The sequence below is a fragment of the Protopterus annectens genome, chromosome 4.part0, assembly GCF_019279795.1.
Source record: "Protopterus annectens isolate FY-2018-M chromosome 4.part0, PAN1.0, whole genome shotgun sequence".
Classification (NCBI taxonomy): Eukaryota; Metazoa; Chordata; order Ceratodontiformes; family Protopteridae; genus Protopterus; species Protopterus annectens.
In genome coordinates, this window is record NC_056733.1 from 1,226,266,903 (window position 1) to 1,226,288,733 (window position 21,831).

Consider the following 21,831-nt stretch of genomic DNA (forward strand, 5'->3'; position numbering starts at 1 on the left):
GTGGATCATGGGTCCTGACACTAGTAAAATTCTTTGAAAAGGTTACAGAGCCTGTGGACTGTGGTATGCTTCTTATTTTGACCTGACCAATTCTTTTGACAATATCCCCCAAGGTGGTACTATTGAAAAGACAGACAAACTTAACTTAAACCCCCATGTTATTCACTGGTCTGTAAACTAGCAATCCAGCAGATCTCAAGGAGTGAAGTTACTGATATCATCTCTGAATGTAAAACATAACTATCAATTGTCCAGATTTTTACAGACTGTCCACATTTTTGCCTCATATTTTTGGTGTGTTTATCATAAAATTTGTAGTTTCCTGGCAAATCTTGGAGAATTGAAATCACTAAATAATGACATAGATTTGAGTTTCAGATATCATATCCTTCAGAAATTGCATAGTAACACAAAGCTTATATTCTAGCAACTTTTTAAGTTTATAAGATGGATATTTAAAATCTGTCCCTATTTTGGGGCCTTTGCCCCCCATTATTTTAGGATTTGTCTAGATTTCTTGTGTTAAAAGGCTAAGACGTATGATGTAAAATTTTTAATTGGTGGGGTACTGCAAGGATCAATACTGGACCCTTCTTCTGCTTCACATTTATTTTGCAAACATCAAAGCCAATATCCTTGAAGAGTGGTTGACTGAGTTTGCTGGTGACTGCAAGCTGTTCACTGTTATCCTATCATCCACTGTTACTAAACTGCTCCAAAACGGACTGCACGATGCTCATGCCTTGTATACTGAAAATGGGCCCACACCCTAAATTTCAAAAACGCAACACAACACAGACTCTAGGCAGTGCCAGTCAGGGTAAGATTTGTGTTGTCCAGCTGTTTAAAACATCAGTTGGGTTGTGCAGGATCTCTCTGAATCCCATGGTATATTTCTGGAAACATTATAAATGCCCTCTGATTAAGAACATTACCTGAAATAATTTCATAATTAAATAATGTAGGCTGTGACAAAACTGTGACACTTGCTATTTAAAAAGTAAATTATTAAAATGCATTAATTACATTCCCCAGTGATATGATTGTGCATTTCTCAGCTCACCTGAACTTTTTTCTAACTAAATGTATAAAATGTATGTTTTTTCTCCCCCCCCCCCCCTGCCAGCTCACCTAGAGTGTTTTGTTAGAGTATGTGAGCATGATCTTTATGAATATTTCTATGGCAATAAAAAGAAATGTACATATTACAATATGAGTAAGAGCGAAAGTTTGTCATTGAAATTTATGATAGAGAATGATTCAATAAGTATTAGACCTGCTGACAAGGGAGGGGGGCCTGTATTGCTTGATACTGAAGATCATGTTTCTTTTATGTTAGATATGCTTGCTGATGATAAAACTTATAGATTGATTTCTCTTGACATTTTGTATGAGTTCCATAAAGTGATAGATGACTGTTTGTATGATATGCTTATGTGTCGACAACTTGACACAGATTTGTTTAATTATTTTCACAAAGAGAATGTACAAATACCTATGATAAAGGGTCTCCCCAAGATGCACAAAAATATACATCCTCCACCTATGCGACCGATTGTTTCTCGGGATGGTTGAGCCACAGATAACATCTCCATTTTTTTGGAGAAGACCCTTCGACCTTTGGTAGTTCAAATATCAACCATTCTGAAGGATACATACCAGCTTTTAGAGGCTTTAGAAAGTTTGGACACAGTCTTTACGATAGGCAAGCATTTATTGATTACCCTTGATGTGAAAAACCTTTTTACTTGTATTCCTAATGATGTCGGAATACAAGCTATCAGGGAACTTTTGATTACAAATACTGCTTTTAGTAATGATAGACACATACTCATTTGTCAGCTGTTAGAATTAGTTCTCTCTTACAATGTTTTTTCATTCGGAAGTCAAATTTACCATCAAAAATGGGGAGTGGCAATGGGCACTTCGTGTGCCAATACATATGCCAACCTGGTGATGCATCACTGGGAGACACAATATATGTTCAGTCATGATTTGTTCCAGAAGGTTGTCATCTACAGGAGATTTGTAGATGACATACTGATCGTATGGGATGGATCAAGGCATGAATTTGAAAGTTTTCTTGCTTATTTAGAAAGTACCAGTGATTTTCTTAGATTCACTTTAGAGATGTCCCCCATTGAAATTAACTTTCTGGATGTAACCTTGTCCATACAGGAAGGCAGGCTGATTTCAACTTTATATAGGAAAGCATGCTGGAAAAACACGCTTCTATCCTTTAAGAGCATGCACCCCAGACATACGTTCCCTGGTATAGTTAGAAGTCAGTTCACCAGGATAGCAAGGTTGTGTAAGAATGAAACATCAAGGTGTTTGGAAGCTAATTTAATGCAAGATTTGTTTTTACAAAGGGGATATGATCCTAACATGGTAAAGAGAATTAGATCTGAAGTTTTGAATGGGGCCAGATCTGTTACGTCTAGTAATATTTTTAGTCGAACACCAAGGATGGACTTGAAGGGTACTAAAGATGATATTAGGATCACCATCACCTATACCAATGACAATAAGTCATTGAAAAAAATTATATGCAACAACTGGAAATTGTTGACCGTTGATGACCAAACCAGAAGTCTGGTAGGGGATAAACCCAAATTTGCATACAGGAACCATAAAAATCGTAAAAAGACTGTTATGCAATAATCCAACAGTAGATACTAATGTAGGATTGAAAGCTATATGTAAGGTGGGTACATATCCATGTGGGAATTGTAACATGTGCAGGTATGTAACTACAGATCAGGTGTTTGTGCATCCCCATTTGAATTTTACGTTCATACCCAGATTTTACGCCTCCTGTGATACTGAAAGTGTCATATATTTGGCAAATTGTAACACATGTTCGGCGTTCTATGTAGGACTCACCAAGAGAAAGTTAAAACAAAGAATTTATAACCATGTCTATGATATTAGACAACAAAAAGAACAGAATGCGTTAGCAAAACATATCATGGAATACACTACACATGGTTTTAACTTTAGAGTTCTACAAATAGTTAAGCACAGCATCAGAGGGGGTGACCATATGAATCTGTTGGAGAATATTGAACTACAATGGATTTTCAAGTTAAGGGCTCACTTACCCCCGGGTATTAATCAATATGTATCCATCAGATCAGTGCTTAAAAGCAGATAGTATTCCCTTTTATATATTCATTACTTTTTATGGTCCATATTGGACAAGATTTTTTATTTGTCTTAGCAGGTATAGATTTTTATATCTTTGGTTGTTATTATATTTATGATATTTATGTATTGTTCTATTTTTAGACTTTTATATGTCTGTAGTGTTTGATTATTTATGCTTTTTATGCATATATAAGTTTTATGTGTTTTTTTGTCTGTAGTTTATGCATGTTACAGATCTATAGAGTATGTATGTATATAGAGTTCTAAGGTTTTTGTTACCCATCTTTAGCATTGAATCAAAGATAGCTAAGTGAGTGATGTGCCTTTAAAGTTAGGGCTTCTATCAAGTATCTAATTGCTTAATTAATTTGTATTAAAATCTTGATTGAGCCTTTTTTATGGTATTTAAACCTTCTGCTCCATTGATGAAATAGATCTGAAGAAGCGTGTGTTACAACACGCGAAAGCACTTATCTTTTTGTGTGCTGTGTTTCCAATAAAAGACTTTGAATTTCGAAAATTGGACTTTCGTATTTTTACAGGAGTTTTTCTGTGGTGAGCCTACCAGTGTTGGCTTTTCTACGTTTTGGTGTTTCTCTGGAGGCTCGGAGAGTGGTTTGGTTTCTTTTTTTTTTCAAATGTATAAAAAGCTATACAGTGAGTGCAAAGCTTAAAGAGGTATAGCCCAAAGGTTTCAGACAAAGCATTTGCTACCTTATATACTATCAACTAATATGATTCTTTCAGTACTTACATGTAAATTATAAAAGATGAGCTAATCACTTAACCAAAATAAATTTCCAGAGTTTTTCAGAAAAAAAAAAACTTTTTACCCCCCCAGATTTCACCTTGTTGAAAATAAATGCCCTTATACTTCTTGATTGCTGATTATTATCTGTATGCCTATCATATACAGTGTCTATATAACAGCAGTTTTATATTAGACCAGTAAGCATTTCTGTCACTCCATACTATTGTCTTTTTTTTTTCAACTATAATTTTTATTGCATTTCACTTCTATTTAAATACAAGAAAAGAATGACACAGAAAGTATACATACAAGCTACTTGGAATATCAAGTTTCAGTCATCCAAATACGATATACATAACATAAATCATCAATGTTAGGGCAACAATTATACAGAATTGTCTAATAATCAAGCTGTTCTTAATGAGCTGTAAAACAGACATTTACATAAAGATAGTATACAACATATTGAAAATGTGACATTAAAACATTGCAACCAGATATTCTAGTCTACCTAAATAAACATTCTGTCTTGCACTAACTCTGTACAATATATACACTGATGTCACCTTAATGTTCATCTTATATGTGTTTGCCATGACCTGTTTACTGCTATTGTGGCTATCACACCATACTATTATCAACAAAGATGTTACATGCATTCAAAGATTTCATCTCCACACACAGATTTCAGCTCCTCACGTGTGTGTTTTGTGTGTGTGTGTGTGTGTGTGTGTGTGTGTGTGTGTGTGTGTGTGTGTGTGTGTGTGTGTGTGTGTGTGCGTGTGTGTGTGCATGTGTGCATGTGTGTATGTGTGTGTGTGTGTGTGTGTGTTTATTTAATAAAGGTATTTTGTTAGTAATTCCACATGTGCACAGCTGTCTCTCTGTGTGCCATCTCATGTCCACACATTCGGTATGTGAACTAAGCAGAATCAATGGCAATAATTTTTAAAATGCATTTTGAAGAACCCATTGCAAAAATCTAGTTTGCAAATCATAGTTACACATAACCTGTTGCTCTGTCTAGTGTTCCTCTTCCTGTCACTGCTGTCCCTCATTGTCAAACTTACAACTGAACAGGAAAGGCAAACATTGACCCATGTCTGGAGATTGAAACCAGTCTCCTTGCTTTCCATGTGGTTATCACTACCACTGGTTCAAAAGGGAGTCTCTGAACAGTTTGATACATACTTTTAACAGGGAAACAGTCATAATGAGTATTCTTTTTAACACAAGCATCCAAATGCAGTAAAAACTATTAACTTAGCATTTTATCATCAACTAAACAGGAAAGAAAAACACTGATTCTTGTATGGGGGCAGAACCCTGGATTCCTGTCCTTCTATGCAGTTTTTACTTCCACTGGACCAACAAAGACTCTGCAGACAGTTATTAACTAGATTTCCCCCAAGAACATTTGTTTCCCATTTCAGCTAGGAATCTACCATACTGGTGACTTTTTCTTTTTACCATGCAAGCATTTAAATGCAGTACACGTCATTAACGTAGTAGATAATCATAGAATCATAGGAAATACAAGGCAACTGGGCCATATGGTCATTTATGTCTTGCCAGTCCCCTCCCTTAGACTTTCCTGCTGTCATACACCACATCTGACACACTGTGTCAGTTGGCTGCAGCCCCTCCGATTCTAGCTTTGACCTCCTCATTCAGACTTCCTATTCATTCCCAGATACTTGAAGTAGTTAATCTGTTCCACTATTTTCCCCTTCTGTCTCAACACTCATCTTCTTCTGATTTCCCTCATTTGTTGCCATTAGAGCTGTGTTATCTGATTCTGTAGTCAGTTTCATCCCATGTGCCCTGAGTTTTGCATTCTATTCCCCTATTCTTTGCTGAAGTTCTTGCTCTGAGGCTGCCTGTAATGCCATATCATCTGCATATAGCAACTTTGTCAATTTGTCCCCTCTGACCTCATTGCTAATGTAGTCCATCACCAGTAGGAGTAGCAGTGGGTTCAGTGCTGAACCCTGATGCAAACCCACTCCCATTAGGAACCCCTCTGTGAGATCATACACTTTCGTACTTGTGTCACTGGGTCCTTGTACATAGGTAGCATTAATTCTATGAATGTTTCTGGGACTAAATATAAACATAACTTGAATGTTATATTCCTCATACAAGTTTGATACTAGTCGGTTCCCTATTAGATGAACGCACGCTTAAAATGTCAAGTACGACATTGTTGATAGCTTTTAAGTGAACGTTCATCTAAGCAAAACCTAAGAATGTCGAAACAAGGAGTTTCAAAAAGTTACAGTTGGACAGGCATGAAGAAGCCAATGGCTGATGTCTGAACATTCACCCTGTCTCGCCGTTCTTACAGCCGTCCACTGTGGTGGGTCTCACGTTCACCCTGTGTAATGTTATGACAGTCCTCCACTGTGGAGCAATCTCAGAGTTGCTATATTTAAGTAGGGGAGTGTGGGGGGCAAAGCCCCCCACATTGGGTGGTGTGGGGGAGTGAAGCCCCCCACTTTATTTTATTTGTCGATTTGTTTTTGTTTTGTTTTTTTGAGGAGATTGCAATGATGTACTGCACATTGTAGCCATCAGCTGTTGACTTCCTGATGGCTGGCCAGCTATAGCTTTTCGAAACTCCTTGTTTCAATATTTTGGAGTTTCGCTTAGTTGAACGTTCGCTTAAAAGCTGTCGAGCATATCGTACTATAGACCCTACTACTTCAATGAAGTTTAGACAGTTTTTCAGGAAAGAACTCTTGTTTTGTTTCCTTGACTCATTCTTTTGAGAACTGCTACAATTCACATGTCCTGACAAAAATTAGGAAATTACTTAAGAAGGAATTAACAAAGTATGGTATCTTTGCTTAACTTTTGTTATAGTTCTGCACAAAATGTATCAAGATCTGATATTAACCCCAATATTGAAAAAAATCACATTTTTCAGTTACAAAGCAGAAATCACCAGAAGATTGGACATGTTTTGGCTATCCTATGGAGATATTTATAAAACTGTATACTGCACAGTCACTCTATCAAATCATAATCCAGTTGTATTTGTATACCCATGGATCCCAGGCAGACATATTGTTCATTTATGATAGCTTGATCCATTATAGATTAAAGACTCAATTAAAGTTGGTACTATGCTGGCTTGGATGGAGAATTAATGGACTGTTCAACCATGTCTTATTCAAGATGAAATCAGTGCCAGAACCCACTTTAAAGCTAACTTTATAAAATGGTGGAAGTAACCTACAAAATCAGTCACATCAGACATCCAATTAAGAATACAAGAACTTTAGAGGGTGATTAAAAGTTTACAAGAGACTTATAAGGACACAAATAGTGATTATTACTCAGTGCTTCAGATTATTGGAATTTTTTACAATTTCTAAGTATCTACAGTAAGTGGAGCCTTTGTAAACTGTGCTATTGGGAAAAGGGCATTAGATCCCATAAACTCCCGGCAAGGAGATGCCAAGAGAGAGGTAAAATGCTTTAGATTGTATGCTTATGTTCAAAAAAAGGAGATGTTATCACTGAGCTTAAGGAAATTAATATAATGTTTATTCAGGGATTATTCAAATCAAGCAGGGTGACCAGTAAAGGTGATACAAACAGGTGATGAAGTTATATAAGAGAGTTAAAACTGGCTAAAATACGTAGAAAATAAAAACATAATTTAGCCCTAATTTAGCCACCTCATTTCAAAGGGAGGAAATAGATAAAGCTATTCAACAGCTAAGACCATGCAATGTCCTGGGCTTAAATGGCCTTACTTCTAATTTTTATCATTTATTTGCTAGACATCCCTCTGTAGAAATGTTTGTAGAGGGTGAGAGAAAAGAATCATTTGATCTCAAAGGACTACAAGTGAGAGTTGTATTATTTAAGGATATATATGCTAAACTTATTTCTAATAGAATGAAAAAAAAATATTCAGCTCATTCCTATCCATCATCAAAGATTTATCAAAAAGAGAGAAGGGGGTCCAGACCTTATTAAATTATGGTTTAATATGCATACATACTAAGGCTTATGCTGAAATCCTACTAGCCACAGCCATTTCAGACAACTTTCAAAAAGCCTTCAGCTCAGAAAACTGAGGATTTATTTGGAAAATCATGGAATATTAGTTTTTCTAGAAGCATTTGTTGGGAAATGTAAGCTGTTCTATACTCATATGATGGCAAGGATAGATTATGTCCTCCCAATTCCATTATATAAGGGCACAAAACACAGTTGCCCTCTCTCTACTTATTTGTTTGTATTACTTATTAATGCCTTAGATATAACATTACAAAAATACTTCAGCAGCTCAGATATTATGGCTGTCAAACAACATTTGATGATGACATCATGGTTTGCAGATGATTGCAGTCTGTCTCTATAATTCCAAGGAATCTTTGGATAAAATTTTGAAATGTATGGTTATATTTTCAAAATAGTCTGGATTACATCTAAACACAGCTTCTTCTCTTTCTCTCTCATAGAAATACTCAACTCATGGCATAATTATCCATTACAGATCATAAACCAGTGTGTGCAGTTAGGAGTTCATTTCATCTTAGCCCCAGCACAGATTCTAGAAACACATTCATAAGGATTAATGAAACAGTTAAATGCTCAGTTTGTATCCTGGAAGCTCTAGCGACTTTCATTACTCTCCAAAAATCAAATGGAAAAAATGTTTCTATTGCCAAAAGTTTAATTTATTTTAAGAAACTACTATATATGATTAGAACTAAAGCTATTGTTGTGATTAAAATAAACACATTCTCAATAGTTATGGCAAAGCAATAGGTCCTGCATTGTTATGGAAAAATTACACAGAGCATTAAACAAAGACAGTCTGGGTTTCCAAATATCTGAGAGTGTGAAATGGCATCTGTTATTAGACAATATAGTAAAGTGATGGATAGAGGCTGACAGTAAATAATCCCTAACTAAAATACCCACCACCACAAAACCTTTATCAACCTCCTAACTACCTTACCCCTTCAAATAGATACCCAGGTTACATGGAGGCACAATTGGGCTGGAGTTGCACAGTTAGGCTTATAAGAGCTCTGGTAATTATTAGCCTAGTATATACATATGAACTTTTTAGTCAAGAGAAGTCTCAGACTAATGTGGTTTAAAGTTGAACTAGACATAATAATTGATGGAATAACTCATAATTATAGTCAGGTAGGAAGCAAGGTTTAGAATCTTGAGGGGGGTAGAGAATAAGATTTTTTAAGAGAAAAATCACTTATAGATGCTTAGATTTGAAGAATTCCAGTTCATAATGGCTTAAGTCTAGATTATGGGCTAATAAGAAATTTAGAGTTAATAATGATATAATTGCTTGGTAGACTTGGATCAAGAAAGGTTTAGTGTATATTAATGACATTTGGAATAGCAATCCATCGTCTATTCAGTCAATTTAGGCCCTACAGATAAAGAACACAGAAGACCTGATATATCATTATAACAATACCTGCAGCATGGCTGGGAAGAACACAACCTACAATAAGAAGTTGGTGAGTATATATTCTAAATGGAAAAAGTGCTCTGAGATTAAATAATAAAAATCAGGAATTCATTAAAGTAAAATATATTTATACCATAGTGACACAAATGGAGAAATAACCTATCAATTAGATTCATAACAAAATGGAACCAATTACACTACCACCTCTCAGATACAGACTGTAGTAATATGCTTACTTGGTATGCTAACAATCAGATTTCATTCTTATCAGACTTTTCCTATACTAAACTATTACAAAGTTGGTAATTCACTCCAGGAAGTGAACTGCTAAAAGAAATAGGGATGAAAAGGTAGCTTGATGGAGATGTGGGCCAACAAGCTAATTAGTTCATATAGCTTGGATGTGTAAGGAAGTACAACCTTTATGGGATCGGGCCTTTGAGAAAATAAGGTGAACCACTAAATGTCTGCTACCTTCTGGGGAGCAATGTTTATTTTTGGTTCTTAGACATTACCATAGTAAGAGAACCAAAAAATGACCATATGGGAGCTAACTGGATTTGGTTCATTATCTCTATTCTACTTGCTACAATTTTTAAGTGTTGGAAAGTTATACAAGGAAACTAGTAAATTCTCTGTTTAATGATGCTTCACAGGATTTACTGGACCTGTATCGATTGGCTAGACAGAGGGACAGAGCTGGGAAAGATGTGCAGCAGGTAAGGGTGATAAAGGACAGTGAGGGAAACGTACTCACAAGTGAGGAGAGTGTGTTGAGTAGATGGAAAGAGTATTTTGAAGGGCTGATGAATTAAGAGAATGAGAGAGAGATAAGGTTGGATGATGTGGGGATAGTGAATCAAGAAGTGAAACAGATTAGCAAGGAGGAAGTAAGGACAGCTATGAAGAGGATGAAGAATGGAAAGGCTGTTGGCCCAGATGACATACCAGTGGAAGCATGGAGGTGCTTATGAGAAATGGCAGTGTAATTTTTAACCAGATTGTTTAATGAAATTTTGGAAAGTCAAAGGATGCCTGAGGAGTGGAGAAAAAGTGTTTTGGTACCTATCTTTAAGAATAAGGGTGATGTGCAGAGCTGCAGTAACTACAGAGGGATAAAATTGATCAGTCACAGCTTGAAGTTATGGGAAAGAGTAGTGGAAGCTAGGTTAAGAAGGGAGGTGATGATTAATGATCAGCAGTATGGTTTCATGCCAGGAAAGAGCACTACAGATGCAATATTTGCTCTGAGAGTGTTGTTGGAGAAATACAGAGAAGGTCAGAAGGATTTGCATTGTATCTTTGTGGACTTAGGGAAAGCATATGACAGGGTGCCTAGAGAGGAGTTGTGGTATTGTATGAGGAAGTCGGGAGTAGCAGAGAAGTATGTACGAGTCGTATAGGATATGTACGAGGGTAGTGTGACATTGGTGAGGACTGCGGTGGGAGTGACAGATACATTTAAGGTGGAGGTGGGATTACATCAAGGATCAGCTCTGAGCCCTTTCTTATTTGCAGTAGTGATGGACAGGTTAACAGATGAGATCAGACAGAAGCCCCCATGAACTATGATGTTTGCAGATGGCATTGTGATATGTAGTGAGAGTAGGGACCAGGTTGAGGAGACCCTGGAGAGGTGGAGATATGCTTTAGAGAGGAGAGGAATGAAGGTCAGCAGGGCTAAAACAGAATATATGTGTGTAAATGAGAGGGAGGGTAGAGAAATGGTGAGGATGCAGGGAGTAGAGTTGGTAAAGGTGGACGAGTTTAAGTACTTGGGATCAACAGTTCAGAGTAATGGTGAGTGTGGAAGAGAGGTGAAGAAGAGAGTACAGGCAGGGTGGAATGGGTGGAGAAGAGTGTCATGAGTGATTTGTGACAGATGGGTACCAATATGAGGGAAAGGGAAGGTCTACAAGAGGGTAGTGAGACCAGCTATGTTATATGGGTTGGAGACGGTGGCATTGACGAAAAGGCAGGAGTCAGGGCTGGATGTGGCAGCATTAAAGATGTTAAGATTTGCACTGGGTATGACTAGGATGGACTGGATTAGGAATCAGTATATTAGAGGGTCAGCTCAGGTTGGACAGTTTGGAGACAAAGCAAGAGAGGCGAGATTGCGTTGGTTTGGACATGTGCTGAGGAGGGATGTTGGGTATATTGGGAAAAGGATGCTAAGAATGGAGCTGCCAGGTAAAAGAAAAAGAGGAAGGCCTAAGATTAGGTTTATGGATGTGGTGAGAGAGGACATGCAGGTGGTTGGTGTGAAAGAGCATGATGCAGAGGACAGGAAGAAATGGAAACAGATGATCCACTGTGGCGACCCCTAATGGGAACAGCCGAACGAAGATGATGATTCACAGGATTTACTTTTGGTCTAATAAGAGAAAAGACAACATTACAGGAAGACTATGACTCACTTTTGCTGTTTCTTTGTTCCAGTGGTGTTTAATGAGAAGGACTAGCCTAGATTTAACACTTCCATTTGGTTTCTTAAATGAAGTTTAATAACTGTATACTTGTTGAAATATTACTGTCAGCAGTGAAGATGCAAGGGTGCAAGGGGGCAATGTGTGGAGGTTTGGTTCTTGCAATCAATGGAATGTATATACTTTCAGTAATGTGTTAATTATTATTATATATATTATTATATATATATCTGGAGCATTTCTCCCCGGGCCTCCGCTGAAAACAGGCTCTGTGGAACCTAGTCGGACATTCCCGGTCAACAAATGTTAAATAAATAAAAAAAAATAAAATAAAAAATTATTCAAGTTTGTTGTAACATTTCATGGACTGGTGTTATGTTATATTATGACTTGTATTAAAATAACTCATTCAAAAATATGTCTCAAGACCCTAACTTAATGGGAGCACAAACATTGAAAACAAAATTCTCAGTTATTGCCAGGCCAGTGAAAGGTACCTCTAACAAAAGGCATATGGCCAAAAGCAAAGAAGAAAAAAGTGTTTCAGCCACCAAAGCAAAGCTTAGGCAGGGTTTTGCTACAGAAGAGTTATAAATAACACAACAACATTCACATAAGACTATAGAAAACCTGTTTACCTAACTGACAAATATTAATTCATCTTTACTGGACACATCTAGAAGGCTGAATTCCTCAGAAAAGCACATATTGAACCGTGAAGAGAAAATAAGCATCCTTCAAAAAATACAACTCCTTTGAAGACATTTCTCTATTTCTCTTATCAATAAAAATCATCTGGACCTTGAAGCATGCAGCGGAAGGATCAACTTTCTAATCAGAGTTTTACCTGAAAAACTGAGCGTTTGGATCTTATTCAAACCATTCATAAAATTTTAACATTGCGGAGAGTACAGATGTTGTAAGGGTACATCATGAAATAGGAAGAGCATAACATTTGAAAATCCCCAAGCAAATCTACATCAAGTACCATACTTACCAAGCCATAACAAGTATCTTAATAATCACAAACTGTTAAAACTAAAACACTTCAACTCAGAAAGTGTCACTGAAAAATGTCAACACTTGAATTAAAATACCAATGAATTTCTTGGAGGTCAAACACTTTCATTCTTAACAATTCAAATAACTTAATTTCTGAACTATTTTAAGAATCACAAAATCCCCAAAAAAGGGTTTATATGAAAGGAGAGTAAAATGGCCTTGTCATGAGATTACCATTAACATACAACGTTGAAAGATATCCCCAAATTGTGCATAGTTAATCTGTAAGAAAATTAAATTTCAAATGTTATTCCCATCGAGGCTTTCTTTCTCAGTCAAAGGTAATGAATATTAGGTGACTATTCAGGAAGAAGCTAATTCACTTTTCTATAGTTTGTTTAAATTTAAACTGATTGAAACATGAATTAGCATTACAATCTTGCTGGAATCTAACTAATCAACAATCATTAATATGAGCATCTCCCCTAACCTTGCACTATTAAATTAATCTGCCAGTTATAACACTGCTACATGTTAGTGAAAGGCTGTTTTCTGCCCTTCTTATACATACCGAGAATTAACTTATTAGCTCAGAAATGGACATTTGGTTACTCCCTCTGCTACAAGTAATGTTGGTGCTCCAGACTGAATAGCCTTGGCTACACAGGAGTATTTTAATTTCTCCTTACCCTGTAAGTCACCATTTTGTGAGGTCACTGCTTAGATACTACATCAGTGTATCAGGAGATCCTGACATTTGACTTCCCTTAACCATGTAAAGATGCCCACTTTGTTTTTGGATATTTCTTTATATAACTGACCAGCCATTACATCAAATTATTTAAAAAAACATCTAATGTGAAATGCTGCTTCCATGATTTTAAACATGTTTCCTTCCATCTCACTATGTCCAGCAGATACCTAGTCAATTTTTAACTTTGTTCCCCACTTTAAAGCAATGCTTATTTTCCTGTAACCTACAAAATAAGGCAACATGATCTGAAATAGATATTACCATCTTCTGGTAACTTATTAACACTAAATCTTCAAAATAAACAAAATAATCTATTTCTATACATAACTGTCCTCTTTTATAAATAGATCCTTCATTAGGTTTTAAATGGTGTTGTTTCGTTTTTAAAACGTCTTTAAATAATTTAAAAGTTTTATTAATCTTACCCTTTTCTCTCCTCAAAGGACAATTTAGATCTTCTACTAAAATAATACCCAACAATACTCGAATATTAGTCTACAGAGTTCTACATAACTTTTCTCATTCTTTAAAAATAGTAGGAGTACATGTTACTGTAACTCCTAAGAAACATTTATAATCACATTTGACAAGTCTGCCTGGAAAAGGTATAATAATATCTAATAGTAGTAAACTGTCTTTTCACAAAATGGCTGTACCACTACCCAAGTCTTTTCCAAATGCCCACAATACTTTATATCTCAATAACATTATAATTTGCTACTGTTGTGATTTACTCAATAACCTAGCATCTAGTAAATAAGTAATGTCTGCTTTACAAATTTTAAAACTTTCTAGAACTACTAAATATTTTGCTTTGCTGATGATGTTAATAACATTCACATATCTCAGTTTTTCTTTTTCTCTTTTTTCTGATAGTGTTAATCTTTTCCATCATTTCCAGCACTAAAATGTGCATTGGAACTCTTACTGCCTTCATACTTACCTTTTGTTTGATCATCTTCAGATCCGTTATTACTATGAGTAATTTGTTCAACCATACTACTTTCATTATTATGCATAATGAGCATATTATCAATACCTCCAGGTAATGTATTTTCATCATGATTTGATGTATTATCAGTTTGGTGTAATTTTTGTTCAGTACTCTACTTATTTATTGATTGATTTATTTCACATTTGTTAACCGAGTTAGTCCAGCTGAGCACAGGCCCATTTTCAGTGGAGACCCGAGGAGCAAAGCTCCAGCAAAATGTACAAATTATTCAATTATACAATTTTTCACAAAACCGAGCATTAATAACAGTTATACAATAATCACTAGGTTGAGTTATTGAAAAACAGAGAAAGTAACAAATATAATTAGACACATAGTAAAGTTGGTACCTTATTTACAGTTTATACATAGAGGACTTGTAATGAATAAAGATTTGAGGATAGTTGAACCAAATATCCCCTTTACTTTCACATTTCCTACAAAATTCCTCACAAGTATTCATATCATGCACCATCTCCCCACACTGAAAATACTTTATTTTATCATATTCTTTGAATCAAATACTGATACAAACCAAAATAAAACAGGACTTGGGATAGCACTTATAATAAACATAATCTCTAAGACCATTCAGATTAATCATTCTGGGAATTTGAACTAACTTCCCATCATCCATTTTTAGTTATAAAGCATTTATATATGAGGGCCACTGTATAGCCCCAATGAGGACAAACCAAGTTATAAAAACTTTTTTGAAGCTTTCTTTAAGTTTAAATGACAAACCAATCACTTAAATATATTAGTAATTAGTAACAGCAGTTTATATAACCCCCTTGTGCAGTAACATCCTTCAAACACTAACAGAAATAAAGTGACTGCCTAACATTCTCAGTGATCACTTCCTAATTAATGCCCTCCTCTCATTCCAAGCCCCTAACCCCCCATTTTTATAAAAACTACACCTATAAAAGATCCCAAAGAACATGATGTAACTGATGGCATACAGAGAGTAGACTGATCACCACTATTCACAGCAGATGACCCAATAGCTGTCTTGCATAATTTCAACTCCCTCACCATCACAGTGACCAATAAACACCAGAGGTGTAATGTCAGTTTTGTATTAAATTGTGTAACATGCTTTAGCCATATCTAGTTAGGCAGTGTGTACTATTTTTCCCTCATCCATTGCCTTAGTGATCTTTTCAAAGAAGTGCACCATATTCAGTAAGCATGACCTTTCTTTGACAAAGCCACACTGGGATGGATCCATTGTCTGGAGGTCTCCTATGGCCTTGTTGATAATTTCCATGATAATTCTTTCCACGGCTTTGCAAATAAGACTAGTCAGACTAATGGGTCTTTAGTTTTTAGGATCTGTTGAAGGTCCTCCCTTAGGAAGGGGGATGACCATCCTCCATTCATGTGGCACAAAGCCTGTTTAAGACTATAGTTAAATAATGATTCTAGGGGGTCCTGAAAAATCATATTTTAGACTATTCAGGAGGCATTTTGGGATGTTATTGGGGCCCACTGAAGCCAGTGCATGTTCTCTAGTTATAGCTGGATGTGTTATGTTTAAGGGTATTTTTAAGGGGATGGTTGGAGGTGAGAAGTGGGTAAAGTTGGAACTGAATTTGTCTGCTAACAAGTTCGCTATATTACCAGGCTTGGTGAATGTGACACCATTAACTATCAGATCAGCACATTGCTGTGTGCTGCCCTTGAGGTTTCGTGACATAGCTATAGAAAGCCATATGGTTATCTTTCACCTAAGAGGCTATCTTACCTTCAGAGTTGGTTTTGCTTGATCTAATTAGTCCTCTTAGTTGCCTATTTACTTTGTGAGTGTTTTTATCTTTATGGGAAATACCCTTCCTGCTTTTTGCCATATTTTCATTTTGTTGTATATCCTGTTTAATTTGGGATCCCACCACAACAGTTTGTTTCTGGGATAGTCCTGGGGTTTCTTGTGGTAGATACAGTAGCCGCTATGCAACCATTGTTATGGCTGTACAGATTTTCTGAGAGCAATTCAGCATGGACTGCTGTGTACCCTGGGCTTGGAGGGGCATTACATTTTGAAAGATAATTTGCCTTGGAATAGTTCCTGTTACTGTTTTTATGGGATTACATAACTGATTTTGGTTTTGAAGGAGACAACTTTATGGTTAGACCTTACCAGGGAGGATGAGACATGGGGTGTGTGGATGCAGTGCTCTCCCATATTTGTATGTTGGAGCCTCTGGTGGACATATTCACTATTTGGTCAAGAGAGTTTGTATTTACAAAATCCAAGAATCTCTGAAGCTGTAGATTTCAGGCCATTTAGGATTCCCAGTTTATGGAGGGGTAATTAAGGCCTCCCATGAGTAGGGTATTAGGCTAGATGGTAAGTGTTTCCAATAGGTCCAAGTATGCATTGTGAGCCTCTTGGGACATGGAAGGTTGCTTAAAACTGGTTGGGATATGCTGCTGGAGTTTGTCTATGATGATCTGCACTTAGAGGAAATCCAGCACATCATCCTGTCTGACCACTCTAGAGATAAGCTTGGTATGGACATATATTGAGACATTTCCACCTTTAGCCCTTGTCTGTATGGCTACTGGTCTAAATGTGTGGAAGACACTGAAACCTTGTACTTTCATTGTAATCTCTGCCACACTAGATCATGACTATATTCTTGAGTGTGAGGAGGGCTTGGAGGTAGTGTATTTTTTTAGGCTCTTTGCATTTAGCAATAACACATTGAGGTTCACTTGAGTTGCTACTTCTATGTCGGTAGATTTGTGAATTTGTCATTGCCTAAAAAAGCATTAAGGGGGTGGATAAAGATTTACTCAGTATTGGAAAGCCTAGAGGGGAAAGGCGCACACCATCCTTGGCAAAACAACATGGTTTGTTAGCCATATCCTCTCAATCTGACAAATGTTGATTCCCTTTGAGATGACACCAGAAAGACAGCCAGTCATTTAAATCAGTCATTTTTGTTTATATTGTAGTATCATCCTCGGTGATGGTAATTTGCTGCTCAATGCTAGGTTCATACCAGCCTGAGATACAGAGTCTGAAAGCTCTATAATAACATTCTCTTCATATAGTCCAGGTAGGTACATATCAGGTCATTCACACCTATATGGAATCATACTGGCATCTGTGGCATAAAGACTTGATTATGTATTAAGTGGTTTCAAAGACTCAGAAGTTGAGGGATGTATAAATAGATATTTCTTAACATTTGTATTTTAAATTGATTTATTGTTTAGGTAATTAGTCATTTAGAGGTGAATTCATATTTATATTTAAATGTTTTGTGGTGAGTATGTATTCTGATGCAGTCTTGTGTATTCTGAGACTAAATGCTTGAACAATTAAATTTAAATGCAAATTAAAATCTTATTTAAACAAATAATATGAATCTTATTAAATTGGAAATCTTTCTCTTTTTTTAACTCTGCCTTTTGCAGGTCAATACTGGAAGAGTTGACTGCCTAGCACAATACTTGGCCTTATCAAGTAAAGCAGGGGGTGCTTAGTAATTGTTAAGATCGGGTCTTGTGCTATTGCAGCATTTCTCTGATTTGCCTTTTTCTGAATAACGTAGCGTAATCCCCATGCTCCATGCACTACAAAATGATTACATTGTACCAAAGCAATAATTTGTGAAATTTGTGCTATAGATGCAATTCTCTTCAGTATATCACTTGCAAAACAGAAAGGCATAGATGTGACTGTGTGTGTGTGTGTGTGTGTGAGTGTGTGTGTGTGTGTGTGTGTGTGTGTGTGTGTGTGTGTGTGTGTGTGTGTGTGTGTGTCTGTGTGTGTCTATTGCTGAGGGATAAAGGATAAAGGCTCATTTTAATTTTAGCTTTAGATCCACTTGCAGAGAATGGAAAATAATTATCAGTTTGTCATTAATAAGTGACAAGGCTGCACAGCATTAATGGATAGCATTTTCACAATTAATGCAAAATACTCTGGTTACATAAAAGAAAATATAATCTAATATGATAAACTGTATAAACAAGGTGATAACAACAGGCCCCACTCCAGCCTCAATATTAGCCTGAGAACATTGCATAAAGTAGTGCATCATAAATTAGGGAAAAAAATATGATAGTGACCACTGACCAGTGGATGTATGAAAAACAGTTACGTTTAATGGAAAGATATTTAAACTGGTAGAAGTGGGTGGAAAATGTGAAGCAATGGAGCTGGTTTAAATAATTACTAACATGTTGTCACAGAAGGGTTTTAACAGTATCAGCTGATTGTGGCATTGGTCAGGGTAATAAGAACAACATCAAACTTTGTATATGATGAAAAGTACACTGCATGCAGTGCAGAAAGGTAATACATAATATTCATAAAGAGATTTCATTTCAACAGAAAGTGAACAAAAATGTGCTGCATAAAGCTGAAGAACAGCAAATCAGTGTTGTGTTATTGTGTATACATTTGTTGACGCTGCCACAGATATTTTGTAATTAATTATAAAAGAACATTACTGATGTACACCTGCACACTTACAGCTATTCCAAGGCAGTTAGAGATACCTGATACACTGCAGTCTATGCATCATTTTCAGTGAGTTGTTGTGTCTTTCGGCTTTTCCCGGTTAGGGGTCGCCACAGCGGAACTCCGGTCTGCTAATGATTGGTAGTTGATTTTTACGTGCCGAGTTACCAGCCCTGATGCACAACCTTCAATGAAGGTATGCCCATTCACGTATGTCTCCACGCAGAAGACGCTCTAGGTGAGAATCGAACCGGACAGCGTCTTACTGTGAGGCGTGTACGCAGGAAATTAGATCGCCCTTTTCCATCTGACATATTAACTGCTGTTGCTAAGGTGCAACAAAACCCTTTCTCACATCTGTACTAGGCCGTAAAGGTTAGTTGTGCATAACTGCATTTCTTCACTACAGCAGTCCATCAGTTGCAGTACCCAACTATCCATACCAGAGATTCTAAAAAATTTGAATACAGCCATGTGGGAAAAAACATTTGTGCACCTTATAATGTATGAAGATCACACATCTAACTGTACATTATAAGCTCACCACAAAATGGAGTGTTAAAATACTGCACCATAGGCTAATGCAGCCCCAAATCAATAAAAGCAAAGTCAAATAGAATCCTACTACTATGCAACCACTCAAACAACAATAGTGAAAAGAGCAATTTTAAAAGCCATTCTAAAGAAATATGAATATCATCTGTTAGCATTGCTATTACTCATTTTGAGCCAGGTTACTGCTGTATTTTTTGTTGTCACAATTTTTATTCCCTCTCCTGTTGCAGCAGTCTTGTTCACTGTAATCTCCTATATGATGTGAGCAGAGCATCCACTTCCACAGGTTTCAACCTATGCTATGCTTCATATGGAGCCTTTTTAGGGGCCCAGATGAATTTTGCTTATCACTTCCCCAAGATTCCTTCTCTAAAGTCACTGGTGTTGTTGAGTGTACATTGCACATTTTATGCCCTGTTACTTAGCTAAGTAGTTTGGTCAGGGTGTCTTTTGTTCTGTTCTCTTGTATGGTGACTCATTTTTTTCATCTTCCCATTTTATACAAATGAGATGGTTTGCTGGCTGCTCATGTGTTTCACCTGTGTATTCTAGACCATTACAGACCATAATAGTTAGACTGAACAGGATGCTTTTTCAGCAGCTCACTTTAATCTGTTGTATCTTGCCATCTATATTTCCTTAGCACTTTTATGGAACTCTAGCTCTTTGAGGATATTTTTCTTCTCTAGTGTGCCTTTATTATTTGTCTGACATTAGGCTAACTAACTGATGGTTTCACTGGGTCAGAATGTATATGTGGTAGCTTCAGTCTTTTTTTGTTTGGCGCAGGACCACTGGTAAGTGCTTTTACTAGAATAAACAGTATTTGGGGTTGCTTTAGCACTTTTCTTTCCATATCCCTGTGGTAAGCCTGTCAGTGGCCTGGACACATTTAGTAACACTTTTGTGACTTTTCCCTATCTCTGGCAGGGGTCTTACTACTTGACTACTATCACTTTGGCCCATGTTGCATAGACCATGGATTCCATATTCATACTGGCATAGCCCTAATCTCATTAGCTGCTTAATTTGTTTCTCTCCCTGGAATGCAAATGTCTTTCCAGAGAGTGGTACTTGTTACACATCATATGCAGCCCCCTCACTGGTTTTCTTTGTTCTTATTTGGTGTTTTGGTACATGTACCCCAACATGAAGTCAGTACACCATCCTCAACATCACCGGCCATAGCCAGTCTTTCTTCTTTTCTTAACTATTGGCATGTCTATTTGTAGTCTATATTTCTTATCATGCTATGAGAAATTCTGCTTCATGGGTACACAAACTAGACTAAACAGCTGATGACTGACATAGATGATTAAGGTTTATTTCCCTTTAGGCCTTGATCACCATTGGTTGTATTTAGGTTTTACTTGACAGTTTTCTTGCCAGGACCAGATACGATTGATTGTTTGCTGACTTGAGAAGAAGTAGCTGATCCCAATTTGTGTAATTTGGAAGTTGGAAGTCCTAGCAGATGACGGTTTCAGCCTTTTCAGATTTTGCTTTGCTCCCCAGTCCACTGCTGATGCTGACTTGTTTTCCTGCTGCATGACACAATGGATAATGTATAATCTTAAGCTATTGTCAGATAACTTTGAGTCAGGATAGCTTGGCATCAGTCTGCTTGTGAAAGCAGAATAACCGCTACTTCTAGTCAGCATGGTTAGATTCAAATCTGGTTGAATCTCATGCTGTTGCCTCCTAATAGGTTACTTAACTCCTTTTATATTAGTTCTATTGGCTGGCTTTTAGTATTATCCAATTAGAGAGTTTGAAGCAACTACTGAACTCTTATTAGATGTTTTTATAAACTATAAAAACATGGTTTAAATGTTTGTACTGAATGTTATTTTGTGATGTTAATGATAAAACAGTTTACGTTTAAGCCCCTGGTTAGCCAAGTGGTCTGATGCAGTCAGCACCTGCACATGAAAGCACTTACTGTTGTTACAGTTATAATAAAGACAATAGTTCTCTTTATAGTTTTATTAACTTACACACACACATACACACACACACACACACACACACACACACACACACACACACACACACACACACACACACACACACACTCATGTAAATGAATATGTGTGCATCTACTTGTGTATATGTGACAAGTGTATATCTCTCAGACATGCACATGCACACACACACACACACACACACACACACACACACACACACACACACACACACACACACACACACACACACTCTCTCTCATTGATATATATATGCATATGTACATACAC